Raw genomic sequence first — 22,274 nt, 5'->3', positions numbered from 1 at the left:
TCTGCCTGTCAATCGGGGCAGGGGGGGAGAGGGGGGTCAGCAACACTCCATTTCCAAGTCAGGGATGGAGCGGTGCGGGGGCAAGGCTTCAAAATGGGGTCTGCAATGGAGGAGACACAGGGGGCGTGGTCACAGCAGCTGTATGACATCACATTCAGCCGCTGTGATCACAAAAATGGTGGCGGCTTCCTGCGCGCACATACAGTCTGCACCAGCAGGAGGCTACACCATTTTTTATGATCACGCTGAACTGCAGTGCGACTGCAATTACAGCATGGTCAAGAAGGGAGGCGTCATGCTGGGTGGCCATAAGAGATGAGCGGGTTCGGTTCCTCGGAATCCGAACCCGCCCGAACTTCACCCTTTTTTGCTCGGGTCCGAGCAGACTCGGATCCTCTCGCCTTGCTCGGTTAACCCGAGCGCGCCCGAACGTCATCATCCCGCTGTCGGATTCTCACGAGACTTGGATTCTATATAAGGAGCCGCGCGTCGCCGCCATTTTCACACGTGCATTGAGATTGATAGGGAGAGGACGTGGCTGGCGTCCTCTCCGTTTAGATTAGAAGATAGAGACGAGTGACATTTGATTTACTACTAATTTGGGGAGCAGTTGAACTTGTCAGGAGTACTCAGTAGTGCAGAGTTTTGCTGATAGTGACCACCAGTTTTATTATTTATAATCCGTTCTCTGCCTGAAAAAAAACGATACACATACCATATCTGTGCTCAGCCTCAGTGTGCTGCATGATATATCATCTATGTATATCTGACTGTGCTGAGTGCTCACTGCTCACACAGCTTAATTGTGGGGGAGACTGGGGAGCAGTTATAGCAGGAGTACAGTGCACACTTTTGCTGCCAGTGTGACCACCAGTATATTGTCTGCCTGAAAAAGTTAAACACTCCTGTGGTGTTTTTTTTTTATTCTATAAATGCATTCTGCTGACAGTGTCCAGCAGGTCCGTCATACATATATTATATAAATATTTACCTGCAGTAGTGTTATATTTTTTTTTTCATCTTTATCATCTCTATATTAGCAGACGCAGTACGGTAGTCCACGGCTGTGGCTATCTCTGTGTCGTCAGTGCTCGTCCATAATTGTATACCTACCTACCTGTGGTGGTTTTTTTTTTTCTATCTTCTTCATACTAGTAGTTTAGGAGTCTACTGACAGTGTCCACCAGGTCCATCATTATATTATATACCTACAGTAGTAATATATTTATTATATTATCTATACTAGCAGACGCAGTACTGTAGTCCACGGCTGTGGCTATCTCTGTGTCGTCAGTGCTCGTCCATAATTGTATACCTACCTACCTGTGGTGGGGTTTTTTTTTTATCTTCTTCATACTAGTAGTTTAGGAGTCTGCTGACAGTGTCCACCAGGTCCGTCATTATATTATATACCTACAGTAGTAATATATTTAGTATATTATCTATACTAGCAGACGCAGTACGGTAGTCCACGGCTGTACCTACCTCTGTGTCGTCACTCGTCCATAATTGTATACCTAACTGTGGTGGTTTTTTTTTTCTATCTTCTTCATACTAGTAGTTTAGCAGTCTGCTGACAGTGTCCACCAGGTCCGTCATTATATTATATATACCTACAGTAGTTATATATATTTTTTTTTATATCATTAATTATCATCTCTATACTAGCAGACGCAGTACGGTAGGCCACGGCTGTGGCTATCTCTGTGTCGTCAGTGCTCGTCCATAATTGTATACCTACCTACCTGTGGTGGAAGTTTTTTTCTATCTTCTTCATACTAGTAGTTTAGCAGTCTGCTGACAGTGTCCACCAGGTCCGTCATTATATTATATATACCTACAGTAGTTATATATATATTTTTTTTTATATCATTAATTATCATCTCTATACTAGCAGACGCAGTACGGTAGTCCACGGCTGTAGCTACCTCTGTGTCGTCAGTCACTCGTCATCCATAAGTATACTAGTATCCATCCATCTCCATTGTTTACCTGAGGTGCCTTTTAGTTGTGCCTATTAAAATATGGAGAACAAAAATGTTGAGGTTCCAAAAATAGGGAAAGATCAAGATCCACTTCCACCTCGTGCTGAAGCTGCTGCCACTAGTCATGGCCGAGACGATGAAATTCCATCAACGTCGTCTGCCAAGGCCGATGCCCAATGTCATAGTACAGAGCATGTAAAATCCAAAACACAAAAGATCAGTAAAAAAATGACTCAAAAATCTAAATAAAAATCGTCGGAGGAGAAGCGTAAACTTGCCAATATGCCATTTACCACACGGAGTGGCAAGGAACGGCTGAGGCCCTGGCCTATCTTCATGGCTAGTGGTTCAGCTTCACATGAGGATGGAAGCACTCAGCCTCTCGCTAGAAAAATGAAAAGACTTAAGCTGGCAAAAGCACAGCAAAGAACTGTGCGTTCTTCAAAATCACAAATCCACAAGGAGAGTCCAATTGTGTCGGTTGCGATGCCTGACCTTCCCAACACTGGACGTGAAGAGCATGCACCTTCCACCATTTGCACGCCCCCTGCAAGTGCTGGAAGGAGCACCCGCAGTCCAGTTCCTGATAGTCAGATTGAAGATGTCAGTGTTGAAGTACACCAGGATGAGGAGAATATGGGTGTTGCTGGCGCTGGGGAGGAAATTGACAAGGAGGATTCTGATGGTGAGGTGGTTTGTTTAAGTCAGGCACCCGGCGAGACACCTGTTGTCCGTGGGAGGAATATGGCCATTGACATGCCTGGTGAAAATACCAAAAAAATCAGCTCTTCGGTGTGGAAGTATTTCAACAGAAATGCGGACAACAGGTGTCAAGCCGTGTGTTGCCTTTGTCAAGCTGTAATAAGTAGGGGTAAGGACGTTAACCACCTCGGAACATCCTCCCTTATACGTCACCTGCAGCGCATTCATCATAAGTCAGTGACAAGTTCAAAAACTTTGGGCGACAGCGGAAGCAGTCCACTGACCAGTAAATCCCTTCCTCTTGTAACCAAGCTCACGCAAACCACCCCACCAACTCCCTCAGTGTCAATTTCCTCCTTCCCCAGGAATGCCAATAGTCCTGCAGGCCATGTCACTGGCAATTCTGACGAGTTCTCTCCTGCCTGGGATTCCTCCGATGCATCCTTGAGTGTAACGCCTACTGCTGCTGGCGCTGCTGTTGTTGCTGCTGGGAGTCGATGGTCATCCCAGAGGGGAAGTCGTAAGACCACTTTTACTACTTCCACCAAGCAATTGACTGTCCAACAGTCCTTTGCGAGGAAGATGAAATATCACAGCAGTCATCCTGCTGCAAAGCGGATAACTGAGGCCTTGGCATCCTGGGCAGTGAGAAACGTGGTTCCGGTATCCATCATTACTTCAGAGCCAACTATAGACTTGATTGAGGTACTGTGTCCCCGGTACCAAATACTATCTAGGTTCCATTTCTCTAGGCAGGCGATACCGAAAATGTACACAGACCTCAGAAAAAGACTCACCAGTGTCCTAAAAAATGCAGTTGTACCCAATGTCCACTTAACCACGGACATGTGGACAAGTGGAGCAGGGCAGACTCAGGACTATATGACTGTGACAGCCCACTGGGTAGATGTATTGACTCCCGCCGCAAGAACAGCAGCGGCGGCACCAGTAGCAGCATCTCGCAAACGCCAACTCTTTCCTAGGCAGGCTACGCTTTGTATCACCGCTTTCCAGAATACGCACACAGATGAAAACCTCTTACGGCAACTGAGGAAGATCATCACAGAATGGCTTACCCCAATTGGACTCTCCTGTGGATTTGTGGCATCGGACAACGCCAGCAATATTGTGCGTGCATTATATCTGGGCAAATTCCAGCACGTCCCATGTTTTGCACATACCTTGAATTTGGTGGTGCAGAATTATTTAAAAAACGACAGGGGCGTGCAAGAGATGCTGTCGGTGGCCACAAGAATTGCGGGACACTTTCGGCGTACAGGCACCACGTACAGAAGACTGGAGCAACACCAAAAACGCCTGAACCTGCCCTGCCATCATCTGAAGCAAGAAGTGGAAACGAGGTGGAATTCAACCCTCTATATGCTTCAGAGGATGGAGGAGCAGCAAAAGGCCGTTCAAGCCTATACATCTGACCACGATATAGGAGGTGGAATGCACCTGTCTCAAGCGCAGTGGAGAATGATTTCAACGTTGTGCAAGGTTCTGCAACCTTTTGAACTTGCCACACGTGAAGTCAGTTCAGACACTGCCAGCCTGAGTCAGGTCATTCCCATCATCAGGCTTTTGCAGAAGAAGCTGGAGACATTGAAGGAGGAGCTAAGACAGAGCGATTCCGCTAGGCATGTGGGACTTGTGGATGGAGCCCTTCATTCGCTTAACCAGGATTCACGGGTGGTCAATCTGTTGAAATCAGAGCACTACATTTTGGCCACCGTGCTCGATCCTAGATTTAAAACCTACGTTGTATCTCTCTTTCCGGCAGACACAAGTCTGCAGGGGTTCAAAGACCTGCTGGTGAGAAAATTATCAAGTCAAGCGGAACTTGATCGGTCAACAGCTCCTCCTTCACAGTCTCCCGCAATTGGGGGTGCGAGGAAAAGGCTCAGAATTCCGAGCCCACCCGCTGGCGGTGATGCAGGGCAGTCTGGAGCGACTGCTGATGCTGACATCTGGTCCGGACTGAAGGACCTGCCAACGATTACGGACATGTCGTCTACTGTCACTGCATATGATTCTCTCACCATTGAAAGAATGGTGGAGGATTATATGAGTGACCGCATCCAAGTAGGCACGTCACACAGTCCGTACGTATACTGGCAGGAAAAAGAGGCAATTTGGAGGCCCTTGCACAAACTGGCTTTATTCTACCTAAGTTGCCCTCCCACAAGTGTGTACTCCGAAAGAGTGTTTAGTGCCGCCGCTCACCTTGTCAGCAATCGGCGTACGAGGTTACTTCCAGAAAATGTGGAGAAGATGATGTTCATTAAAATGAATTATAATCAATTGCTCCGTGGAGACATTGACCAGCAGCAATTGCCTCCACAAAGTATACAGGGAGCTGAGATGGTGGATTCCAGTGGGGACGAATTGATAATCTGTGAGGAGGGGGATGTACACGGTGATGAATCGGAGGATGATGATGAGGTGGACATCTTGCCTCTATAGAGCCAGTTTGTGCAAGGAGAGATTTATTGCTTCTTTTTTGGTGGGGGTCCAAACCAACCCGTCATTTCAGTCACAGTCGTGTGGCAGACCCTGTCACTGAAATGATGGGTTGGTTAAAGTGTGCATGTCCTGTTTATACAACATAAGGGTGGGTGGGAGGGCCCAAGGCAATTCCACCTTGCACCTCTTTTTTCTTTTATTTTTCTTTGCGTCATGTGCTGTTTGGGGAGTGTTTTTTGGAAGGGCCATCCTGCGTGACACTGCAGTGCCACTCCTAGATGGGCCAGGTGTTTGTGTCGGCCACTTGGGTCGCTGAGCTTAGTCACACAGCTACCTCATTGCGCCTCTTTTTTTCTTTGCGTCATGTGCTGTTTGGGGAGTGTTTTTTGGAAGGGCCATCCTGCGTGACACTGCAGTGACACTCCTAGATGGGCCAGGTGTTTGTGTCGTCCACTTGGGTCGCTGAGCTTAGTCACACAGCTACCTCATTGCGCCACTTTTTTTCTTTGCGTCACGTGCTGTTTGGGGAGTGTTTTTTGGAAGGGCCATCCTGCGTGACACTGCAGTGCCACTCCTAGATGGGCCAGGTGTTTGTGTCGGCCACTTGGGTCGCTGAGCTTAGTCACACAGCTACCTCATTGCGCCTCTTTTTTTCTTTGCGTCATGTGCTGTTTGGGGAGTGTTTTTGGAAGGGCCATCCTGCGTGACACTGCAGTGCCACTCCTAGATGGGCCAGGTGTTTGTGTCGGCCACTTGGGTCGCTGAGCTTAGTCACACAGCTACCTCATTGCGCCTCTTTTTTTCTTTGCGTCATGTGCTGTTTGGGGAGTGTTTTTTGGAAGGGCCATCCTGCGTGACACTGCAGTGCCACTCCTAGATGGGCCAGGTGTTTGTGTCGGCCACTTGGGTCGCTGAGCTTAGTCACACAGCTACCTCATTGCGCCTCTTTTTTTCTTTGCGTCATGTGCTGTTTGGGGAGTGTTTTTTGGAAGGGCCATCATGCGTGACACTGCAGTGCCACTCCTAGATGGGCCAGGTGTTTGTGTCGGCCACTTGGGTCACTGAGCTTAGTCATCCAGCGACCTCGGTGCAAATTTTAGGACTAAAAATAATATTGTGAGGTGTGAGGTGTTAAGAATAGACTGAAAATTAGTGGAAATTATGGTTATTGAGGTTAATAATACTTTGGGATCAAAATGACTCCCAAATTCTATGATTTAAGCTGTTTTTTAGGGTTTTTTGAAAAAAACACCCGAATCCAAAACACACCCGAATCCGACAAAAAAAATTCGGTGAGGTTTAGCCAAAACGCGTTCGAACCCAAAACACGGCCGCGGAACCGAACCCAAAACCAAAACACAAAACCCGAAAAATTTCCGGTGCACATCTCTAGTGGCCATGCCATGTCACTGTGCAGGAGCCAGCACCGCTCACACACTAGTCCCCGGTGCAGCCCCCAACCCCCGGGACACCCGGAGCAACAAAATGTAGATTCAGGCCACCAGGCCACGCCCCTACCTATGAAACCATGCCTCCTTTTTACCATTGCGCTGCTTATCTGCGCGCACTGCATTACAATCTCCCTCGCCACCTCTCTGGGTGTCACCAGTGATAGTGACACCTCTGCCATGCTTGTAGCAGCTGGTCCTAAGATCTACACCTCAAGCCCTGAGTGTTTGCCCTTGTGACTTGTTGATCATCATAGCAAAGCAGATGCTTACAGAAAACTGCAGGGGCTTAGATTGAAAATAAAAAAAATTGATGGGTATAAGGTAGAGAGGAGCGGGTTCGGTTCTCCGAGAACCGAATTCCCCACGAACCCCACGAACTCCTCCTCCGAGGCAGGCTCGGTTGTTCCCGCCTGACTCGGAAAACCTGAACAAGGGAAAATGTCATCATCCCGCTGTCGGATTCTCGCGAGATTCGGATTTCATATAAAGAGTGCAAGCATTCCTGGGGGAAGGCCTGCAGCAGATGGATTTGCATATGGTGATGTCATCCAAGCAGTGGGTCAAAGTTGGCTTCAGAAACAAACAGGAATGCTTGCACTAGTTGTTGCATTTGGTTTGTTGTTTGGGGGTGCTTCAGTATTAGGCAGCCTTCTGCCCTCCCATGTTCATCTGAAAATATGTGTTCTCCCTGCAGTTGTTGTCCCCAGATGAGAGTTCCCTTGTGCTGCCTCAGTTGAATCTCCTTTACTTGACAGAGATGTGCCTGAGCAGCGGCCCTCCCCAGCCCTATCCCAAATCATACTTATTTTGCATAGGAGATACCATGGTCATGAAGATTATTCTCCCAGGGTGAGGTTCATTCATTGCATTCTGGGTATGCTGACCCCTGTGATTTCCCCAAATGTGGGTAACTCGACTGCATTATTTGTGGTAGTGGGGGACTGTGTTTGTGTTTTCCTCTGGTCAGCTCTGGTAAAAGTCAGATTTCTTTGTTTCAGATCTTCCTCTAGCCTTGTTCTTCTTTCGAGAGTTCCCTTGTGCTGCCTCAGTTGGATCTCCTTCACTTGACAGGGGGGTGCCCGAGCAGCGACCCTCCCCAGCTCAAGCCCAACTCCTACTTACCTGCCAGGTGAGATACTATGATCATGAAGGTGCTTCTTCCAGGGCAAGGCTCACCCATTGCACTCTGGGTGTGCTGCCCCTGCGATTTCCCCAAATGTGGGAAACTTGACTGCATAATTTGTGTTTCCCCTGGTCGGCTCTCGTATAATTCAGATCTCTTTGTCTCAGGTCTCTCTCCAGCCTAGTTTGCTGTCTGTTTCCACTTCTTTTTTCTTGAGCCCCTCCCTTTTATACCCTTGTGCACTATCCTGACTTCTCCTCCTGTCTGCTTACTTTGTGCCTTCCAATGCACAATGCAAACTACACACCCTTTTACTTGCCTTACAGAGCAGCTCTGGAGCTGTTACAGTGCCAAGCTGCTGTAAGAAATCAGCTTGAATGCTTCAGGGGCTGGGGCATTGTCAACATGAGCCCCACACCGAAGGAGGGTGGGGGTGTTTAATGCGAACTAAGGGTCATCCAAGCGCCGCAAAAGGCCGCCATGCCCTGCATACCCCTTTTCTCTTTTCATATGCAGATGAGGGATCCAGCCAACTTTGGCCCACTGCTTGGATGACATCACCGTATGCAAATCCGTCTTCTGCAGAACTTCCCCCAGGAATGCTTGTACTAGTTGTTGCATTTGGTTTGTTGTTTGGGGGTGCTTCAGTATTAGGCAGCCTTCTGCCCTCCCATGTTCATCTGAAAATATGTGTTCTCCCTGCAGTTGTTGTCCCCAGATGAGAGTTCCCTTGTGCTGCCTCAGTTGAATCTCCTTTACTTGACAGAGATGTGCCTGAGCAGCGGCCCTCCCCAGCCCTATCCCAAATCATACTTATTTTGCATAGGCGATACCATGGTCATGAAGATTGTTCTCCCAGGGTGAGGTTCATTCATTGCATTCTGGGTATGCTGACCCCTGTGATTTCCCCAAATGTGGGAAACTCGACTGCATTATTTGTGGTAGTGGGGGACTGTGTTTGTGCTTTCCTCTGGTCAGCTCTGGTAAAAGTCAGATTTCTTTGTCTCAGATCTTCCTCTAGCCTTGTTCTTCTTTCGAGAGTTCCCTTGTGCTGCCTCAGTTGGATCTCCTTCATTTGACAGGGGGTGCCCGAGCAGCAATCCTCCACAGCTCTGGCCCAACTCCTACTTACCTGCCAGGTGAGATACTATGATCTTCACTGTTAGGGCAATCAGGATGTGGAATTCCCTGCCAGGGAAGGTGGTAATGGCGGACTCTGTAATTGGATTTAAAAAAGGAATGGATACATTTCTGAATGAAAAAGCTATCCAAGGTTATAATACTTAAAATATCAACATGGTTAATCCGGGGGTAACATGAGTTGTAGTAGCTAACTAGTCATAAAACATTATTCAGCAAGTATGTAGAATCATCACAACTTAAAACAGGTTGAACACGATGGGCAATTTGCCTCTATTCAACCTCAAAAACTATGTTACTATATGTTACTATATTACTATGTTACTGTAGTATACAGAACACCACAATGCAATGAGCAGTGATAGTGAGCACTGATGAGGATACTAGAACTGACACTGAGCAGCAAGATGCAGCACTGGACTATTAGTAATGTACTGTAGTATGCTGAGCACAACAATGCAGCACAAGACAATGAGCAGTGATACTGAGCACTGATGAGGATACTACTGAGAACTGACACTGAGCAGGAGAGACACACTACTAGTATTACTGAGCAGCAATAAGTATCCACTGATACTGAGCACTGATATTGAGATTTCCACTGAGAGAACATAGCCACGTCCTCTCCGCTCTCTCTTCAATGCACGAGTAAAAATGGCGGCAACGCGCAGCTCTTTATATGGAATCCGAATCTCGCGAGAATCCGACAGCGGGATGATGACATTTTCCCTTGTTCAGGTTTTCCGAGTCAGGCGGGAACAACCGAGCCTGCCTCGGAGGAGGAGTTCGTGGGGTTCGTGGGGAATTCGGTTCTCGGAGAACCGAACCCGCTCCTCTCTACCTTATACCCATCAATTTTTTTTATTTTCAATCTAAGCCCCTGCAGTTTTCTGTAAGCATCTGCTTTGCTATGATGATCAACAAGTCACAAGGGCAAACACTCAGGGCTTGAGGTGTAGATCTTAGGACCAGCTGCTACAAGCATGGCAGAGGTGTCACTATCACTGGTGACACCCAGAGAGGTGGCGAGGGAGATTGTAATGCAGTGCGCGCAGATAAGCAGCGCAATGGTAAAAAGGAGGCATGGTTTCATAGGTAGGGGCGTGGCCTGGTGGCCTGAATCTACATTTTGTTGCTCCGGGTGTCCCGGGGGTTGGGGGCTGCACCGGGGACTAGTGTGTGAGCGGTGCTGGCTCCTGCACAGTGACATGGCATGGCCACTAGAGATGTGCACCGGAAATTTTTCGGGTTTTGTGTTTTGGTTTTGGGTTCGGTTCCGCGGCCGTGTTTTGGGTTCGAACGCGTTTTGGCTAAACCTCACCGAATTTTTTTTGTCGGATTCGGGTGTGTTTTGGATTCGGGTGTTTTTTTCAAAAAACCCTAAAAAACAGCTTAAATCATAGAATTTGGGAGTCATTTTGATCCCAAAGTATTATTAACCTCAATAACCATAATTTCCACTAATTTTCAGTCTATTCTTAACACCTCACACCTCACAATATTATTTTTAGTCCTAAAATTTGCACCGAGGTCGCTGGATGACTAAGCTCAGTGACCCAAGTGGCCGACACAAACACCTGGCCCATCTAGGAGTGGCACTGCAGTGTCACGCATGATGGCCCTTCCAAAAAACACTCCCCAAACAGCACATGACGCAAAGAAAAAAAGAGGCGCAATGAGGTAGCTGTGTGACTAAGCTCAGCGACCCAAGTGGCCGACACAAACACCTGGCCCATCTAGGAGTGGCACTGCAGTGTCACGCAGGATGGCCCTTCCAAAAAACACTCCCCAAACAGCACATGACGCAAAGAAAAAAAGAGGCGCAATGAGGTAGCTGTGTGACTAAGCTCAGCGACCCAAGTGGCCGACACAAACACCTGGCCCATCTAGGAGTGGCACTGCAGTGTCACGCAGGATGGCCCTTCCAGAAACACTCCCCAAACAGCACATGACGCAAAGAAAAAAAGAGGCGCAATGAGGTAGCTGTGTGACTAAGCTCAGCGACCCAAGTGGCCGACACAAACACCTGGCCCATCTAGGAGTGGCACTCCAGTGTCACGCAGGATGGCCCTTCCAAAAAACACTCCCCAAACAGCACATGACGCAAAGAAAAAAAGTGGCGCAATGAGGTAGCTGTGTGACTAAGCTCAGCGACCCAAGTGGACGACACAAACACCTGGCCCATCTAGGAGTGTCACTGCAGTGTCACGCAGGATGGCCCTTCCAAAAAACACTCCCCAAACAGCACATGACGCAAAGAAAAAAAGAGGCGCAATGAGGTAGCTGTGTGACTAAGCTCAGCGACCCAAGTGGCCGACACAAACACCTGGCCCATCTAGGAGTGGCACTGCAGTGTCACGCAGGATGGCCCTTCCAAAAAACACTCCCCAAACAGCACATGACGCAAAGAAAAATAAAGGAAAAAAGAGGTGCAAGGTGGAATTGCCTTGGGCCCTCCCACCCACCCTTATGTTGTATAAACAGGACATGCACACTTTAACCAACCCATCATTTCAGTGACAGGGTCTGCCACACGACTGTGACTGAAATGACGGGTTGGTTTGGACCCCCACCAAAAAAGAAGCAATAAATCTCTCCTTGCACAAACTGGCTCTATAGAGGCAAGATGTCCACCTCATCATCATCCTCCGATTCATCACCGTGTACATCCCCCTCCTCACAGATTATCAATTCGTCCCCACTGGAATCCACCATCTCAGCTCCCTGTATACTTTGTGGAGGCAATTGCTGCTGGTCAATGTCTCCACGGAGCAATTGATTATAATTCATTTTAATGAACATCATCTTCTCCACATTTTCTGGAAGTAACCTCGTACGCCGATTGCTGACAAGGTGAGCGGCGGCACTAAACACTCTTTCGGAGTACACACTTGTGGGAGGGCAACTTAGGTAGAATAAAGCCAGTTTGTGCAAGGGCCTCCAAATTGCCTCTTTTTCCTGCCAGTATACGTACGGACTGTCTGACGTGCCTACTTGGATGCGGTCACTCATATAATCCTCCACCATTCTTTCAATGGTGAGAGAATCATATGCAGTGACAGTAGACGACATGTCCGTAATCGTTGGCAGGTCCTTCAGTCCGGACCAGATGTCAGCATCAGCAGTCGCTCCAGACTGCCCTGCATCACCGCCAGCGGGTGGGCTCGGAATTCTGAGCCTTTTCCTCGCACCCCCAATTGCGGGAGACTGTGAAGGAGGAGCTGTTGACCGATCAAGTTCCGCTTGACTTGATAATTTTCTCACCAGCAGGTCTTTGAACCCCTGCAGACTTGTGTCTGCCGGAAAGAGAGATACAACGTAGGTTTTAAATCTAGGATCGAGCACGGTGGCCAAAATGTAGTGCTCTGATTTCAACAGATTGACCACCCGTGAATCCTGGTTAAGCGAATGAAGGGCTCCATCCACAAGTCCCACATGCCTAGCGGAATCGCTCTGTCTTAGCTCCTCCTTCAATGTCTCCAGCTTCTTCTGCAAAAGCCTGATGACGGGAATGACCTGACTCAGGCTGGCAGTGTCTGAACTGACTTCACGTGTGGCAAGTTCAAAAGGTTGCAGAACCTTGCACAACGTTGAAATCATTCTCCACTGCGCTTGAGACAGGTGCATTCCACCTCCTATATCGTGGTCAGATGTATAGGCTTGAATGGCCTTTTGCTGCTCCTCCATCCTCTGAAGCATATAGAGGGTTGAATTCCACCTCGTTTCCACTTCTTGCTTCAGATGATGGCAGGGCAGGTTCAGGCGTTTTTGGTGTTGCTCCAGTCTTCTGTACGTGGTGCCTGTACGCCGAAAGTGTCCCGCAATTCTTGTGGCCACCGACAGCATCTCTTGCACGCCCCTGTCGTTTTTTAAATAATTCTGCACCACCAAATTCAAGGTATGTGCAAAACATGGGACGTGCTGGAATTTGCCCAGATATAATGCACGCACAATATTGCTGGCGTTGTCCGATGCCACAAATCCACAGGAGAGTCCAATTGGGGTAAGCCATTCTGTGATGATCTTCCTCAGTTGCCGTAAGAGGTTTTCATCTGTGTGCGTATTCTGGAAAGCGGTGATACAAAGCGTAGCCTGCCTAGGAAAGAGTTGGCGTTTGCGAGATGCTGCTACTGGTGCCGCCGCTGCTGTTCTTGCGGCGGGAGTCAATACATCTACCCAGTGGGCTGTCACAGTCATATAGTCCTGAGTCTGCCCTGCTCCACTTGTCCACATGTCCGTGGTTAAGTGGACATTGGGTACAACTGCATTTTTTAGGACACTGGTGAGTCTTTTTCTGAGGTCTGTGTACATTTTCGGTATCGCCTGCCTAGAGAAATGGAACCTAGATAGTATTTGGTACCGGGGACACAGTACCTCAATCAAGTCTATAGTTGGCTCTGAAGTAATGATGGATACCGGAACCACGTTTCTCACTGCCCAGGATGCCAAGGCCTCAGTTATCCGCTTTGCAGCAGGATGACTGCTGTGATATTTCATCTTCCTCGCAAAGGACTGTTGGACAGTCAATTGCTTGGTGGAAGTAGTAAAAGTGGTCTTACGACTTCCCCTCTGGGATGACCATCGACTCCCAGCAGCAACAACAGCAGCGCCAGCAGCAGTAGGCGTTACACTCAAGGATGCATCGGAGGAATCCCAGGCAGGAGAGAACTCGTCAGAATTGCCAGTGACATGGCCTGCAGGACTATTGGCATTCCTGGGGAAGGAGGAAATTGACACTGAGGGAGTTGGTGGGGTGGTTTGCGTGAGCTTGGTTACAAGAGGAAGGGATTTACTGGTCAGTGGACTGCTTCCGCTGTCGCCCAAAGTTTTTGAACTTGTCACTGACTTATGATGAATGCGCTGCAGGTGACGTATAAGGGAGGATGTTCCGAGGTGGTTAACGTCCTTACCCCTACTTATTACAGCTTGACAAAGGCAACACACGGCTTGACACCTGTTGTCCGCATTTCTGTTGAAATACTTCCACACCGAAGAGCTGATTTTTTTGGTATTTTCACCAGGCATGTCAATGGCCATATTCCTCCCACGGACAACAGGTGTCTCGCCGGGTGCCTGACTTAAACAAACCACCTCACCATCAGAATCCTCCTTGTCAATTTCCTCCCCAGTGCCAGCAACACCCATATTCTCCTCATCCTGGTGTACTTCAACACTGACATCTTCAATCTGACTATCAGGAACTGGACTGCGGGTGCTCCTTCCAGCACTTGCAGGGGGCGTGCAAATGGTGGAAGGTGCATGCTCTTCACGTCCAGTGTTGGGAAGGTCAGGCATCGCAACCGACACAATTGGACTCTCCTTGTGGATTTGTGATTTTGAAGAACGCACAGTTCTTTGCTGTGCTTTTGCCAGCTTAAGTCTTTTCATTTTTCTAGCGAGAGGCTGAGTGCTTCCATCCTCATGTGAAGCTGAACCACTAGCCATGAAGATAGGCCAGGGCCTCAGCCGTTCCTTGCCACTCCGTGTGGTAAATGGCATATTGGCAAGTTTACGCTTCTCCTCCGACGATTTTTATTTAGATTTTTGAGTCATTTTTTTACTGATCTTTTGTGTTTTGGATTTTACATGCTCTGTACTATGACATTGGGCATCGGCCTTGGCAGACGACGTTGATGGAATTTCATCGTCTCGGCCATGACTAGTGGCAGCAGCTTCAGCACGAGGTGGAAGTGGATCTTGATCTTTCCCTATTTTTGGAACCTCAACATTTTTGTTCTCCATATTTTAATAGGCACAACTAAAAGGCACCTCAGGTAAACAATGGAGATGGATGGATACTAGTATACTTATGGATGACGAGTGACTGACGACACAGAGGTAGCTACAGCCGTGGACTACCGTACTGCGTCTGCTAGTATAGAGATGATAATTAATGATATAAAAAAATATATATATATAACTACTGTAGGTATATATAATATAATGACGGACCTGGTGGACACTGTCAGCAGACTGCTAAACTACTAGTATGAAGAAGATAGAAAAAAACTTCCACCACAGGTAGGTAGGTATACAATTATGGACGAGCACTGACGACACAGAGATAGCCACAGCCGTGGCCTACCGTACTGCGTCTGCTAGTATAGAGATGATAATTAATGATATAAAAAAAAATATATATAACTACTGTAGGTATATATAATATAATGACGGACCTGGTGGACACTGTCAGCAGACTGCTAAACTACTAGTATGAAGAAGATAGAAAAAAAAAACCACCACAGTTAGGTATACAATTATGGACGAGTGACGACACAGAGGTAGGTACAGCCGTGGACTACCGTACTGCGTCTGCTAGTATAGATAATATACTAAATATATTACTACTGTAGGTATATAATATAATGACGGACCTGGTGGACACTGTCAGCAGACTCCTAAACTACTAGTATGAAGAAGATAGAAAAAAAAACCCCACCACAGGTAGGTATACAATTATGGACGAGCACTGACGACACAGAGGTAGGTACAGCCGTGGACTACCGTACTGCATCTGCTAGTATAGATAATATAATAAATATATTACTACTGTAGGTATATAATATAATGACGGACCTGGTGGACACTGTCAGCAGACTGCTAAACTACTAGTATGAAGAAGATAAAAAAAAAACCCACCACAGGTAGGTAGGTATACAATTATGGACGAGCACTGACGACACAGAGATAGCCACAGCCGTGGACTACCGTACTGCGTCTGCTAGTATAGATAATATAATAAATATATTACTACTGTAGGTATATAATATAATGATGGACCTGGTGGACACTGTCAGTAGACTCCTAAACTACTAGTATGAAGAAGATAGAAAAAAAAAAACCACCACAGGTAGGTAGGTATACAATTATGGACGAGCACTGACGACACAGAGATAGCCACAGCCGTGGACTACCGTACTGCGTCTGCTAATATAGAGATGATAAAGATGAAAAAAAAAATATAACACTACTGCAGGTAAATATTTATATAATATATGTATGACGGACCTGCTGGACACTGTCAGCAGAATGCATTTATAGAATAAAAAAAAAACACCACAGGAGTGTTTAACTTTTTCAGGCAGACAATATACTGGTGGTCACACTGGCAGCAAAAGTGTGCACTGTACTCCTGCTATAACTGCTCCCCAGTCTCCCCCACAATTAAGCTGTGTGAGCAGTGAGCACTCAGCACAGTCAGATATACATAGATGATATATCATGCAGCACACTGAGGCTGAGCACAGATATGGTATGTGTATCGTTTTTTTTCAGGCAGAGAACGGATTATAAATAATAAAACTGGTGGTCACTATCAGCAAAACTCTGCACTACTGAGTACTCCTGACAAGTTCAACTGCTCCCCAAATTAGTAGTAAATCAAATGTCACTCGTCTCTATCTTCTAATCTAAACGGAGAGGACGCCAGCCACGTCCTCTCCCTATCAATCTCAATGCACGTGTGAAAATGGCGGCGACGCGCGGCTCCTTATATAGAATCCAAGTCTCGTGAGAATCCGACAGCGGGATGATGACGTTCGGGCGCGCTCGGGTTAACCGAGCAAGGCGAGAGGATCCGAGTCTGCTCGGACCCGAGCAAAAAAGGGTGAAGTTCGGGCGGGTTCGGATTCCGAGGAACCGAACCCGCTCATCTCTTATGGCCACCCAGCATGACGCCTCCCTTCTTGACCATGCTGTAATTGCAGTCGCACTGCAGTTCAGCGTGATCATAAAAAATGGTGTAGCCTCCTGCTGGTGCAGACTGTATGTGCGCGCAGGAAGCCGCCACCATTTTTGTGATCACAGCGGCTGAATGTGATGTCATACAGCTGCTGTGACCACGCCCCCTGTGTCTCCTCCATTGCAGACCCCATTTTGAAGCCTTGCCCCCGCACCGCTCCATCCCTGACTTGGAAATGGAGTGTTGCTGACCCCCCTCTCCCCCCCTGCCCCGATTGACAGGCAGAGGCGATCGCATTCTCTGCGGGGTGCCGCAGAAAATGCAGGCACATGCGTATGCTCTTAGCAATTTTTGCAGTTGGATCACTTATTGTGATTGCAATCCAACCTGAATCAGGCCCTATTACCTATCACAATGCGCTGCGGGCAGTACAAAATTGGTTTAATATAGGAGAAAAACCCCCAGACCTGTGCTCCTTAACTGTACCTGGTGGCTAGTGGAGCGGCTGCCCAGTAATCAGTGTCCACGCCAGTGCGCACACGGTCCACCCCCTACGGCCACGCTCCCCTTCATCAGCGGCCTCGTGATCCGGAAGGGCGGTGTGTGTGTGACTGACCTTAGGAAGAAACCGGAGCCTCCGCTGCAGTGACCCAGCAACCAGGGCACGGGAGTATACAGCGCCGCTGGGAGTGATGAAGCTGCAGTAAAGATGTCTATTAGACCTAGCCTGCTGCAGCCCTTGTAGATTCTCATAAAACAAGTTCTTCTTTTCTTGTCAAAATGAATAGCTAAGAATTGGCTTCCTGAGGCAGGCCCCTGTTAAGTGGCCTGCTACTGAAGGCACCAACTACAAACTGAGCTCCCTGTTCATGGAAGCGGGGTTATAGAGGAGGATGCGCTGAGCATCTTGGGAACAGTCAAAAGCTTTGAGTCGGTTGGTGCCTCAGATCAAGATCCTACTCTACACCCCAATGTGAATCCTTGTGGAGTCCTGTGTACCCCACAGAAGAAATTAATGTGTCACACCCATTGGCAGCAACCTTAGAATAGCTGCTGATGGGCACAATTGAGAAAGGAAGGGGGGGGGGGACATTTGAATCCAGCACATAGATGCAATTCAAATATGTAATTTGTACCTTCCTATTTTAAAATATAATGGATGAACTTCACCCTGTGAGAACAATCTTCATGATCAAGAGATCTCATATGCAAAATAAGTATGAGTTGGGATAGGGCTGGGGAGGGTGGCTGCTCGGGCAGCCCCTCCCCCATCAAGTTAAGGAGATTCAACTGAGGAAGCACAAGGGAACTCTCGTCTGGGGACAACAACTGCAGGGAGACCACATCTTTTCAGATGAACATGGGAGGGCGGAAGGCTGCCTAATACTGAAGCACCATCAAATATCAAACCATATGCAACAACTAGTACAAGCATTCCTGGGGGAAGGTCTGCAGCAGACGGATTTGCATACGGTGATGTCATCCAAGCAGTGGGCCAAAGTTGGCTGGAACCCTCATCTGCATATGAAAAGAGAAAAGGGGCATGCAGGGCATGGCGGCCTTTTGCGGTGCTTGGATGACCCCTAGTTCGCATTAAACACCCCCACCCTCCTTTGGTGTGGGGCTCATGTTGGCTATGCCCCAGCCCCTGAAGCATTCAAGCTGATTTCTTGCAGCAGCTGGGCACTGTAACAGCTCCAGAGCTGCTCTGTAAGGCAACTAAAAGGGTGTGGGCCCTGCAGCACTACCTGTAGTTCGCATTGTGCGTTGGAAGGCACAAAGTAAGCAGACGGGAGAAGTCAGGATAGTGCGCAAGGGCATAGAAGGGAGTGGCTCCAGAAAAGAGAAGTGGAAACAGACAGCAAACTAGGCTGGAGAGAGACCTGAGACAAAGAGATCTGAATTATACGAGAGCCGACCAGGGGAAACACAAATTATGCAATCAAGTTTCCCACATTTGGGGAAATCACAGGAGCAGCACACCCAGAGTGCAATGGGTGAGCCTTGCCCTGGGAGAAGCACCTTCATGATCATAGTATCTCACCTGGCAGGTAAGTAGGAGTTGGGCTAGAGCTGGGGAGGGTCACTGCTCGGGCACCCCCCTGTCAAGTGAAGGAGATCCAACTGAGGCAGCACAAGGGAACTCTCGAAAGAAGAACAAGGCTAGAGGAATATATGAGACAAAGAAATCTGACTTTTACCAGAGCTGACCAGAGGAAAACACAAACACAGTCCCCCACTACCACAAAAAATGCAGGCGAGTTTCCCACATTTGGGGAAATCACAGGGGTCAGCATACCCAGAATGCAATGAATGAACCTCACCCTGGGTGAACAATCTTCATGACCATGGTGTCTCCTATGCAAAATAAGTATGATTTGGGATAGGGCTGGGAGGGCCGCTGCTCAGGCACATCTCTGTCAAGTAAAGGAGATTCAACTGAGGCAGCACAAGGGAACTCTCATCTGGGGACAACAACTGCAGGGAGAACACATATTTTCAGATGAACATGGGAGGGCAGAAGGCTGCCTAATACTGAAGCACCCCCAAACAACAAACCAAATGCAACAACTAGTGCAAGCATTAGTGCATGCAGCAGATGGATTTGCATATGGTGATGTCATCCAAGCAGTGGGTCAAAGTTGGCTTCAACCCTCATCTGCATATGAAAAGAGAAAAGGGGCGTGCAGGGCATGGCGGCCTTTTGCGGTGCTTGGATTACCCCTAGTTCGCATTAAACACCCCCACCCACCTTTGGAACCATGACCACTTTTTTCCATGTGAGATATTTCAAATCCACAGTTTTAAGTGGCTCAAACCAATGTGATTTCAGGAAACTCAACACCACGTTGAGATCCCAAGGTGCCAAAGGAGGCACAAAAGGGGCTGAATATGTAGCACTCCCTTTACAAATGTCTGAACTTCAGGCAGTGAAGCCAGTTCTTTCTGGAAGAAAATCGACAGAGCCGAAATCTGGACCTTAATGGAACCCAATTTTTAGGCCCATAGTCACTCCCGACTGTAGGAAGTGCAGAAAACGACCCAGCTGAAATTCCTCTGTAGGGACCTTCCTGGTCCCTACAGAGGAACCAGGAAGGTTCCATGCCCCATCCCCTGAAGGTTCCATGCCCCATCCCCTGAAGCATTCAAGCTGATTTCTTGCAGCAGCTGGGCACTGTAACAGCTCCAGAGCTGCTCTTTAAGGCAAGTAAAAGATTGTGTGGGCCCTGCAGCACTACCTGTAGTTTGCATTGTGCATTGGAAGGCACAAAGTAAGCAGACGGGAGGAGAAGTCAGGATAGTGCACAAGGGTATAGAAGGGAGGGGCTCAAGATAAAAGAAGTGGAAACAGACAGCAAACTAGGCTGGAGAAAGACCTGAGACAAAGAGATCTGAATTATACGAGAGCCGACCAGAGGAAACACAAATTATGCAGTCAAGTGTCCCACATTTGGGGAAATCGTAGGAGCAGCACACCCAGAGTGCAATGGGTGAGCCTTGCCCTGGGAGAAGCACCTTCCTGATCATAGTATCTCACCTGGCAGGTAAGTAGGAGTTGGGCTAGAGCTGGGGAGGGTTGCTGCTCGGGCACCCCCCTGTCAAGTGAAGGAGATCCACCTGAGGCAGCACAAGGGAACTCTCGAAAGAAGAACAAGGCTAGAGGAAAATCTGAGACAAAGAAATCTGAGTTTTAACAGAGCTGACCAGAGGAAAGCACAAACACAGTCCCCCACTACCACAAATAATGCAGTCGAGTTTCCCACATTTGGGTAAATCACAGGGGTCAGCATACCCAAAATGCAATGAATGAACCTCACCCTGGGAGAACAATCTTCATGACCATGGTATCTCCTATGCAAAATAAGTATGATTTGGGATAGGGCTGGGGAGGGCCGCTGCTCATGCACATCTCTGTCAAGTAAAGGAGATTCAACTGAGGCAGCACAAGGGAACTCTCATCTGGGGACAACAACTGCAGGGAGAACACATATTTTCAGATGAACATGGGAGGGCAGAAGGCTGCCTAATACTGAAGCACCCCCAAACAACAAACCAAATGCAACAACTAGTGCAAGCATTCCTGGGGGAAGTTCTGCAGAAGACGGATTTGCATACGGTGATGTCATCCAAGCAGTGGGCCAAAGTTGGCTGGAACCCTCATCTGCATATGAAAAGAGAAAAGGGGTATGCAGGGCATGGCGGCCTTTTGCGGCGCTTGGATGACCCTTAGTTCGCATTAAACACCCCCACCCTCCTTCGGTGTGGGGCTCATGTTGGCCATGCCCCATCCCCTGAAGCATTCAAGCTGATTTCTTGCAGCAGCTTGGCACTGTATCAGCTCCTGAGCTGCTCTGTAAGGCAAGTAAAAGGGTGTGGGCCCTGCAGCACTACCTGTAGTTTGCATTGTGCATTGGAAGGCACAAAGTAAGCAGACAGGAGGAGAAGTCAGGATAGTGCACAAGGGTATAAAAGCGAGTTTCCCACATTTGGGAAAATCACAGGGGTCAGCATACCCAGAATGCAATGAATGAACCTCACCCTGGGAGAACAATCTTCATGACCATGGTATCTCCTATGCAAAATAAGTATGATTTGGGATAGGGCTGGGGAGGGCCGCTGCTCAGGCACATCTCTGTCAAGTAAAGGAGATTCAACTGAGGCAGCACAAGGGAACTCTCATCTGGGGACAACAACTGCAGGGAGAACACATATTTTCAGATAAAAATCTTGGTCATGCTCTGGTTTCTCTTCAGAACGAACAAATCTTTCGCCTTTTATTAAAGATTTCCGTGGAGAGGAGCAAAACCGAGTTTTATCTCAATTTTTGCATGCCCCATCTTTTTGGGGTTTCTTTTATCGGTTTAAAGATAGAATGAGTGTGCTTTAATGTTAGCTCATTTGCATAGAAATGACAGTAAATGTTTGTTTCTTTTCAAACAGAACTTTCTTGACCATGCTACTTGCTTGAAAGATCTGGGAGCACATGGAATACAGTACAAACCATGCTTATAGCAAGGAGAAGCCAGGTGAGAAATCTGCTTACTTTCAAGTTGGGCGCTCACTTTGATCTGAATGAGGACTGCTGGCACAGCATTTAGGCGACAGGTGGAATCTTGGTCATGCTCTGGTTTCTCTTCAGAACGAACAAATCTTTCGCCTTTTATTAAAGATTTCTGTGGAGAGGAGCAAAACTGAGTTTTATCTCAATTTTTGCATGCCCCATATTATTGGGGTTTCTTTTGTTAGCTTTAATGTAAGTTTATTTGCATAACAATGACTATAAATGTCTGTTTCTTTTCAAGCAGAACTTTCTTGACCATTCTAATTGCTTGAAAGATCTGGGAGCACATGGAAAAGAGTACAAACCATGCTTATAGCAAGGGGAAGCCTGGTGAGAAATCTGCTTTCTTTCTTTCAAATTGGGTGCTCACTTTGCGCTGAATGAGGACTGCTGGCATGGCACTCAGGCGACAGGTGGAATCTTAGTCATACTCTGGTTTCTCTTCAAAACGAACAGATCTTTCGCCTTTTACTAAAGATTTCCGTGGAGAGGAGCAAAACTGAGTTTTATCTCAATTTTTGCATGCTCCGTCTTATTGGGGTTTCTTTTATCGGTTTAAAGATAGAACGAGTGTGCTTTAATGTAAGCTCATTTGCATAGAAATGACAGTAAATGTTTGTTTCTTTTCAAACAGAACTTTCTTGACTATACTAAATGCTTGAAA

General features: G+C 47.6%; 10 non-coding genes and 1 pseudogene across 10 annotated transcripts; 6 read left to right on the top strand and 5 right to left on the bottom strand.

Annotated features, from left to right (window-relative positions):
* Nucleotides 1-7,402: 7,402 nt before the first annotated feature.
* On the top strand, nucleotides 7,403-7,566 carry LOC135049287 (U1 spliceosomal RNA). Its single transcript, XR_010241049.1, has one exon. It is a non-coding gene; the product is annotated as a U1 spliceosomal RNA (small nuclear RNA).
* A 152-nt stretch (nucleotides 7,567-7,718) lies between these two features.
* Nucleotides 7,719-7,881, top strand: LOC135049500 (U1 spliceosomal RNA). Its single transcript, XR_010241247.1, has one exon. It is a non-coding gene; the product is annotated as a U1 spliceosomal RNA (small nuclear RNA).
* Nucleotides 7,882-8,536: 655 nt separating this feature from the next.
* LOC135049213 (U1 spliceosomal RNA) lies at nucleotides 8,537-8,700 on the top strand. Its single transcript, XR_010240980.1, has one exon. It is a non-coding gene; the product is annotated as a U1 spliceosomal RNA (small nuclear RNA).
* Nucleotides 8,701-18,444: 9,744 nt separating this feature from the next.
* LOC135049571 (U1 spliceosomal RNA) lies at nucleotides 18,445-18,607 on the bottom strand. The gene has a single exon (XR_010241309.1). It is a non-coding gene; the product is annotated as a U1 spliceosomal RNA (small nuclear RNA).
* Nucleotides 18,608-18,759: 152 nt separating this feature from the next.
* LOC135049334 (U1 spliceosomal RNA) lies at nucleotides 18,760-18,923 on the bottom strand. Its single transcript, XR_010241094.1, has one exon. It is a non-coding gene; the product is annotated as a U1 spliceosomal RNA (small nuclear RNA).
* Nucleotides 18,924-19,938: 1,015 nt separating this feature from the next.
* Nucleotides 19,939-20,101, bottom strand: LOC135049463 (U1 spliceosomal RNA). Its single transcript, XR_010241216.1, has one exon. It is a non-coding gene; the product is annotated as a U1 spliceosomal RNA (small nuclear RNA).
* A 152-nt stretch (nucleotides 20,102-20,253) lies between these two features.
* LOC135049230 (U1 spliceosomal RNA) lies at nucleotides 20,254-20,417 on the bottom strand. Its single transcript, XR_010240996.1, has one exon. It is a non-coding gene; the product is annotated as a U1 spliceosomal RNA (small nuclear RNA).
* Nucleotides 20,418-21,010: 593 nt separating this feature from the next.
* Nucleotides 21,011-21,138, bottom strand: LOC135049666 (U1 spliceosomal RNA; annotated as a pseudogene).
* A 144-nt stretch (nucleotides 21,139-21,282) lies between these two features.
* Nucleotides 21,283-21,398, top strand: LOC135049103 (U5 spliceosomal RNA). The gene has a single exon (XR_010240871.1). It is a non-coding gene; the product is annotated as a U5 spliceosomal RNA (small nuclear RNA).
* Nucleotides 21,399-21,668: 270 nt separating this feature from the next.
* Nucleotides 21,669-21,784, top strand: LOC135049121 (U5 spliceosomal RNA). Its single transcript, XR_010240889.1, has one exon. It is a non-coding gene; the product is annotated as a U5 spliceosomal RNA (small nuclear RNA).
* A 253-nt stretch (nucleotides 21,785-22,037) lies between these two features.
* On the top strand, nucleotides 22,038-22,153 carry LOC135049082 (U5 spliceosomal RNA). Its single transcript, XR_010240851.1, has one exon. It is a non-coding gene; the product is annotated as a U5 spliceosomal RNA (small nuclear RNA).
* The last annotated feature ends 121 nt before the right edge of the window (nucleotides 22,154-22,274 follow it).

Source organism: Pseudophryne corroboree, unplaced genomic scaffold, assembly GCF_028390025.1.
Source record: "Pseudophryne corroboree isolate aPseCor3 unplaced genomic scaffold, aPseCor3.hap2 scaffold_99, whole genome shotgun sequence".
Taxonomy (NCBI): domain Eukaryota; kingdom Metazoa; phylum Chordata; class Amphibia; order Anura; family Myobatrachidae; genus Pseudophryne; species Pseudophryne corroboree.
Note: the sequence above shows the minus strand (reverse complement) of the source record. Positions and strands in the feature narration are given on the sequence as shown.